A 7997-nucleotide genomic window follows, 5' to 3' on the forward strand; every position below is an offset into this window, starting at 1 on the left:
AAGAGAATCGTTCAGTGGCTTCCTTGCAGCATCCATAATCTCATTGTCGAATGAGGATCTCGTCCAGATAAGCAAGCCCACTGGTGCAAAAAGCGCATGTGCGAAAAGCTAAGCCCCGCCACTTTTGCCATCTCCAATTTAATGTACGCACACAACCTTGACCTATTTTTGATGAAAACAATTCCCTATCCGCATCTAGACTCATTTTGTGAAAAAATTGTCTCCTTCCAGACGTAAAACCTTGAATAAACTTTCTGACGCTTCCAACTCTCGTTCATGACAGGGGGACGACAATACGTTTTTTGCAAAGCCACAGAGCGATCCATCAGCAACTTTTATGCAAGAATGACCACCAAATGACACTCAACGGTCTCTGACAGGTGGAGGTGTAATGTCCGACAGAGTCGGCAAGATATCGGTTTTCGAAAGGGGACTTGGCTGGATCTGTCTAGGATGTAGCTTAGGACAGTAATTCTATTCATTCATTACTGGTCCAAAAATTTGGCAAAAATCAAACTCTGTTCAGAGGAATTATCTATTAGCGACAAGACGGCTGTTGACTGGAAGAACTTTCTTCGTGAAGTTTGCTCCTGGCGACTTTTGCAGACTCCAGCAGTTATCGGCGGCCAAGGTCTACACGCCGAGATAGATGAAACGCTAATATCTCACCCTAAAAACCACGCAGCTCGAGTCCTTACCCATCAGTGGAGGGATCTCTCGGGAAACTAAAGAGCTGTTCATGTATGCAGTGCCAGATTGAACGGCGGCCACTTTGATGGACACAATCCAGGCCTGAATCGCTCCCGGCTCAATCATTATTTCCGATATATGGGCATCATACCAAGGAATTGATAAGATGGTTGATATGAAAAGATCCTCGAATCAAACCTACTATCTTCTAGACTGCCCTTATATTTTCATTAGCATGAATAAGATATGGGTGCTACATAAATAGTTTGGTACCTGGTGTGCGGCATAGTCATGTCAACCTTAATAACCACACAAAGCAGTGGTCCTTCAGGGGAGAACACCGTAATCTACAAAGGAAGATTAGGTGTGGGGTTACTGGCGTACTTGCGCTAGGATACGAGAAGGACTGTTCAAACGAGAGTGAAATAAACATAAATACTGTGGATTCCGAAACGATACTACATGGAATGCTGCACTACATCAAAATCCTTGATACAGGTAACACACCACCGCTACAGTTATTCCGAAAGGTTAACCTAACCTGATATATTTGTTTCAGGGGTACACGGGAATTTTAGCTGTACAAGCTGGAAGTTGCCAGTTGTGATAGACCAACACAGTCAATTGAACGGTCGTCCTCCTGTTCTGGCGTAATTATTGCACCAAGGGAAAGCAATGGACTCGAGTTTTGCTCTTATTAGAGCCCATCAGCAGTGCATATCCAATAGCCGTGCCGGGGGGTTGAACCCCGGAATAATTACGCCAGAACAGGAGGACGACCGTTCAATTGACTGTGTTGGTCTATCACAACTGGCAACTTCCAGCTTGTACAGCTAAAATTCCCGTGTACCCCTGAAACAAATATATCAGGTTAGAGTCGGCAAGATATCGGTTTTCGAAAGGGGACTTGGCTGGATCTGTCTAGGATGTAGCTTAGGACAGTAATTCTATTCATTCATTACTGGTCCAAAAATTTGGCAAAAATCAAACTCTGTTCAGAGGAATTATCTATTAGCGACAAGACGGCTGTTGACTGGAAGAACTTTCTTCGTGAAGTTTGCTCCTGGCGACTTTTGCAGACTCCAGCAGTTATCGGCGGCCAAGGTCTACACGCCGAGATAGATGAAACGCTAATATCTCACCCTAAAAACCACGCAGCTCGAGTCCTTACCCATCAGTGGAGGGATCTCTCGGGAAACTAAAGAGCTGTTCATGTATGCAGTGCCAGATTGAACGGCGGCCACTTTGATGGACACAATCCAGGCCTGAATCGCTCCCGGCTCAATCATTATTTCCGATATATGGGCATCATACCAAGGAATTGATAAGATGGTTGATATGAAAAGATCCTCGAATCAAACCTACTATCTTCTAGACTGCCCTTATATTTTCATTAGCATGAATAAGATATGGGTGCTACATAAATAGTTTGGTACCTGGTGTGCGGCATAGTCATGTCAACCTTAATAACCACACAAAGCAGTGGTCCTTCAGGGGAGAACACCGTAATCTACAAAGGAAGATTAGGTGTGGGGTTACTGGCGTACTTGCGCTAGGATACGAGAAGGACTGTTCAAACGAGAGTGAAATAAACATAAATACTGTGGATTCCGAAACGATACTACATGGAATGCTGCACTACATCAAAATCCTTGATACAGGTAACACACCACCGCTACAGTTATTCCGAAAGGTTAACCTAACCTGATATATTTGTTTCAGGGGTACACGGGAATTTTAGCTGTACAAGCTGGAAGTTGCCAGTTGTGATAGACCAACACAGTCAATTGAACGGTCGTCCTCCTGTTCTGGCGTAATTATTGCACCAAGGGAAAGCAATGGACTCGAGTTTTGCTCTTATTAGAGCCCATCAGCAGTGCATATCCAATAGCCGTGCCGGGGGGTTGAACCCCGGAATAATTACGCCAGAACAGGAGGACGACCATTCAAACGAGAGTGGTGTGGCTATGAACAAAATACCTATCCTGCAAAACCCCAAAACAGTCAATTGAATTTGAAAATTAAAAAAATGTGAAATGATTCCTTCGCATGCAATCTCGTAGTGGAACAGAAAGAAGCATCCGGTGTTGCAACTGTTTAAGATTTTTGCGAGAGGTGAAGGTTATCCAAAAGGCGTGTCAGAAGAGTACGGGGAAATTAATCAGCTTACATGAGGGTGACCCAAGTATGGGAACAATAGCCTACACAATAACGCTGATTCAGCATGATAAACATTTCTTGTGATAGAAAACGGTTCCTGAAGGTGTATTCAACTCAGGACTGTCATTGAAAGAACCGAGAAATGCTCTTGAAAGGGCTTTGACGCAAACAGTTTCCAACATCTAAATCCTGTCCACGGTGACCGCAAGTAAAACATGTGGAGAGGGACTGTTGCTGAGGGACGGGCACTTTAGATGGAATCGCAACCCACCGCTCAACGGTGAACAGAAATGAAGATAGTATGATATCTATAGACATAATACACTATTCATAAGGTTTCTGTAAATTCTACGGCAGCCCACGACCGGTTTTGTTCTTCTTGGGGCTCACCTTGTAGGGACAATCCGCGGGTTTCCGTAAACCTTATGTTCTACTTGAACCCGAATTGCGCGAAATAGCAAAATACACTCATTTTCAAGTCAATTTGAAGCATCCTGTTAAAACCGAACAGGTGTACAAATGGGTGCAGTTGACGAATTTCTGTACATTTTAGGTTCAAGTAGAACATGCGGTTGAAGGAAATTCGGAGACTGTGCCTACCTGATGGGTTCCAAGATGGGGGATACCGGTCATGAATTGTGACAGAGTTTCCACCTAAGTCTAAGTGCTTTGCTTCACGAAAATTATTCGGCTCACTCGCTCAGTTTTGATGCTGTGTATCCTGTTTTCACCTCTTTTCAAGGGTTAAATATCGAAACAATCACGTTTTCACACATCATTTGCGAACCTATACGATCCGTCCTTGAACTACAAACGTGGCTACACAAAGGTGAATTTACAACTCACTTGGCAGACTGCCCGTGCAGCAAGCGACGATTCGGATTGGTCAGCAGGTGTCAGTTTTCATTCCACATGCGCTCGGACCTCACCGTTCGGTGAACCAGAGAATTGTTAAAACAAAAGGAAACGGTCAACATACAAACAGTGTGAACAAAGAGTGGTAAAAATGCATGATTAGGGACTTACCTCGTGGTTATATTCGGTTAACATTTTGGTACTGAGCAAAGGTTAGTATGAAGTTGGCGTCACCTGCAAAAGTGTATCGCTCAGGTTGTCATACAGAAATGCTTAGGAAACCTAGTCTTTGTAGCAGGTTTGGCACCCCGTCCAATAAACTATTTATGTGTGCGGTGCACGCTGAAGTCGGTTTCCGATTCATCTCCCAATTTATTTTTAGTTCTCTGGATACCTTGTGCAGCTGCGCGCACAGTTGGGTTCCGACTAAACAGACCTCAACATAATGTTTCGCTATATGAAATCACGAATTCTCTGCAGGTATCCCTCCTGAATGCTTGGAAGCACACCAATAACTCGCTTTTTTTGGTGAACATGTAACGCAGTTGTTCCGTAGTCATTTGATGTCCCATTACGTTACGGAGTTAATGGGATTACTTTTCAGGGCAAACCGGTTCTACGTATTGTCTTTATTGTTCCCTCAGAAAACAGCTCTTCTTTACCACGAAATGGCACTCATGAAAAGACAGGTCCGGATAAACTGACAAGGAAAAACTCATGGTACTGGACCATTGTGAATAACCTCACTCAGCTACTTCATTAAAGGTCTTCTTCGACCTTGCGAGCCAGAAAGCCCATTTTGTCAAATCATGGGCACTGGAACATACCGAAGCTATTCTGAACTTCAACTGATTGCTCCGATTCGGGCTATTGAGCGCTGCCAAGCTGCATTTCTCATCTAAGTTCATTAGTTAGCACTACATCCGGCAGATACAGTCTGAAGTTAGCTCGCATTCATTTGCTTTATCTGAGTTGACTGATTCTCCGAGCAACTGTACCAATGAGGTTCAATGTTTAGCTAACTTGACTGAGTCAGTGACACTCTTATGTCTATCGGAATTTCGCACAGGCCTTCATTTACCGTCTGTGACAGAAATATGGTCACTGCATTCAATGATTCAGGAACAGATCAAAACATTGAAGGGAAGATCGCATAATAGGACTTTTGTGATCGACAACTCAGCTGACTGAAGTTTGATTTGCACCACATCGTAGTCATACCCAGATGAGAAATGACCTTTTGTAGCGGAACGCCGTTGAGTGGCTTGTATGAAAAGTGCTCAATAAATTGGATTGGAAAGATTGAACAAAGAATGCAGTGGAAATACTAGTGTGTTTCACGGTCTATGATTTAAAAGTACAGATCACCTGACTTGGGACAATGGAAAGGGGTCTTGAGTGAATCAGATAGATGAAGTAGCTGACCTGACGCACATTGAAATCGTCATGGCAACATGCAAGCGATCTGCGTTTGCAAACGAATGATGGACAGATCGCGTCTCCTGGTGAATAGTGCGGCTCTTTCACGAAACAAGTAACAGACCAAAGTACTCAAAAACTGAAACAGTTCAAATTACAGTTTTTATGATACCAACCCTCATTGGCGCATACGTCATGATGACTTACAATACAAGCCGCATCACGAGCTCCGCTGTTTGCCATTATCTGATAGAGCCCCACCGTCTGTAGCTTAGCAAGCATACCCAAGGAAAGATGAAGAAGGGGTCGATTACGAAGAACGCGCTGGTAACTGAACTGGAAGTTAGTGGGCGGTGAAAACAGAATTCACAAGTTTATAAACACTAAAACTTGTCAACACTGCATCAAGAGGAAGCGATGTTGTGACTGCCAAGATGTTGATAAGGTGAGCATCTATAACTATTTCCAAGACCTTCACTTGTTCTTCACTGAATACGTTCATCGCGAAGTGTGGGTAGCATACGGTTATGGATCGACCGAGTTAAACTGATCAGGCATCATATGCAGGTGTAAACGCTCTGAGCAGACTGCGCAGTCCACTTTTAGCGGCAACATTTTTCTAAAATGCCTTCTGAAAAGTAGAGATGTTTAAATTACCGAAAAAACACTGAAAAGACAGTTGTTTTCATAGTAAACCAAGCAGTCCATGGAGCACCCTTGGGTTGCAAATCCGGATTAATTCGACAAGTGTTTTATCCTCGCAAAATTAATCCTTTTTATAGGACTTTTCAGAGTTTTGTGTTTGCAAATTTAGCCGTGCTTCAAGTAACGAAAAATACGTTTGTGTGTGTGTGTGTGTGGATGAGAAATACATGAATAATTTGTGGACAGTTTTTCACATCGCCTTGGCTGTTATTTTTTGACGGGATGAAACGTAATGGATTTGAACACGCGAAATAATTGTGTGCAATCAGCGTGTAGATTGTGAGCTTCCTGAAAGATTGATGATTCCCCAATCTTCTCACGCAACCCGCATGCCCATACATTTGCAAAACATCTTGACTTAACAACTTTACTAACAAATGCGTAATCCCTCTTCCGGACTGAAGAGCTCCCTGACGTGATATGACGCATGTATCGGACCAAAGACGAGTGAGCCGAAACTTTTCTAACACGTAACACGAATTGATGTTTCAGTTGAAATCAAACGCTGCTATCTTTGAAGTCAAATCGTGTTTGTCACTTTCTGTCTATACAAACTGAAGACTATGAATTAAGGCACTAATGTAAGCTCACCGGTCAGTGCGGTTAATGTAAATGATATCGGTGGACCTGATTTGCACAGGTCACATCATGCCCTGCATCTTTTTCCCTCGAAACCGATACATGTTGTCTTTTTCGTGGTTGGCTGCATCTCGTAATCTTGGTAGCAAGGTACCAAGCACAGAACTGAGTCTACCTACTAGTATTTGATTTCTCTTCATAATGCACAAGTTCCCGGTTCGGCCCAATGGCTTCCCATCAGAAATTAGCCGTCTATGTCCAAGGAGAACAGCTATAAAGAGTAACCGAAAGGGACCACTACTGAGATGCGACCTTGGAGGTAACAGTGCAGAGGTTATAGAGAAACAATAGAAAGTGGTCTGTTCCAGAGAATCTATTAGTTGAGCTTAAGATAGCGGTACGTTAAAACCACATACATCTTTTTTGGTTTCACGAGAAACTCAAGTGAATCTCTCGTTTATAATATTCTTTAGCTGAATGTGCTGCATACAGGCCGCCTTCATGTTTTATTGGCACGATGTTCGGGACGTCGCAGTATATTTTCATAAAGAAAACTACTCACAAGTTTGCTGAAAACTCTTCAACAGCCCACGACCGGTTTCGCCTTTCCTGGGTTCAAGCACAACATAAGGTTTACGGAAACTCGGAGACTACGCCTACCTGATGAGGTCCAAGACGGGCAAAACCGGTCGTGGGCTGTCTAAGAGTTTTTGGCAAACTTTTGAGTTGTTTCCTTTGCGAAAATATACTGCGATATCTCGAATATTGTACCAACTGAAACATGAGGTGGACTGTGGGCAGTAATAGGAGAATGGCGATTTAAGCCAATAAATGAAAGCCCTGGGAGACTGAATGGCGATGAGTTGAAGGTTTCAGGAGTAGGAAACTAGAGTACTGAATGTCGATCAATTCGAGGCTAACAAATAAGAGTTGATGAATCAAACTTCGGTGATTTCGCCAGTCATCTTTTAATCTGTAGGATGTATCACAAACAACGAAGGTTGACAGCCACGTATGTTCCTACCTGCATTCAAGTGAATATAAGAGAGAAAATCATTTTTGATCTGTTTATTTTTCGATCACTTTCAGAAGTAAATGTATTTGTTCTAAAAGATAGATTCACAGACAACCATAGACAACCAACGAAGCCGTGATGACCGCTACGAGACATCCTCGGTCCCACTCTCAAGGTAAGCAAAAAGCTGTAGACAAACGCCGAAGCCTAACTGTCTATATTTCACAATTAACATAGCCAAACAAGGAATATCTACGTCAGAAAAGTTCCGGGCCAATGTGCAATGAGCCTCGAAAATCCATAAGCACTATTAGTGCCCCATTCGGCGCGTAAATAATTTTCGTCCGCAGGTTTATTCCAACACTTCCAAAAATGTACATAGGTGAAAAAATAAAATTCAGTGTCCAACCGGATAGAGAGTGCGCATCGTGCAAAGCATTCAAAATGGCCAAAGCTTGCAATAAAGATTTGCGGCCTTTCGATCTATCTATCTATCTATCTATCTATCTATCTAGCCCTCTTTCTCTGCTCATCTCTGTACTTGTCCCTTTGATGACGCATTACCAAAGTTCTT

Source organism: Opisthorchis viverrini (assembly GCF_000715545.1).
Source record: "Opisthorchis viverrini unplaced genomic scaffold opera_v5_314, whole genome shotgun sequence".
Lineage (NCBI taxonomy): Eukaryota > Metazoa > Platyhelminthes > Trematoda > Opisthorchiida > Opisthorchiidae > Opisthorchis > Opisthorchis viverrini.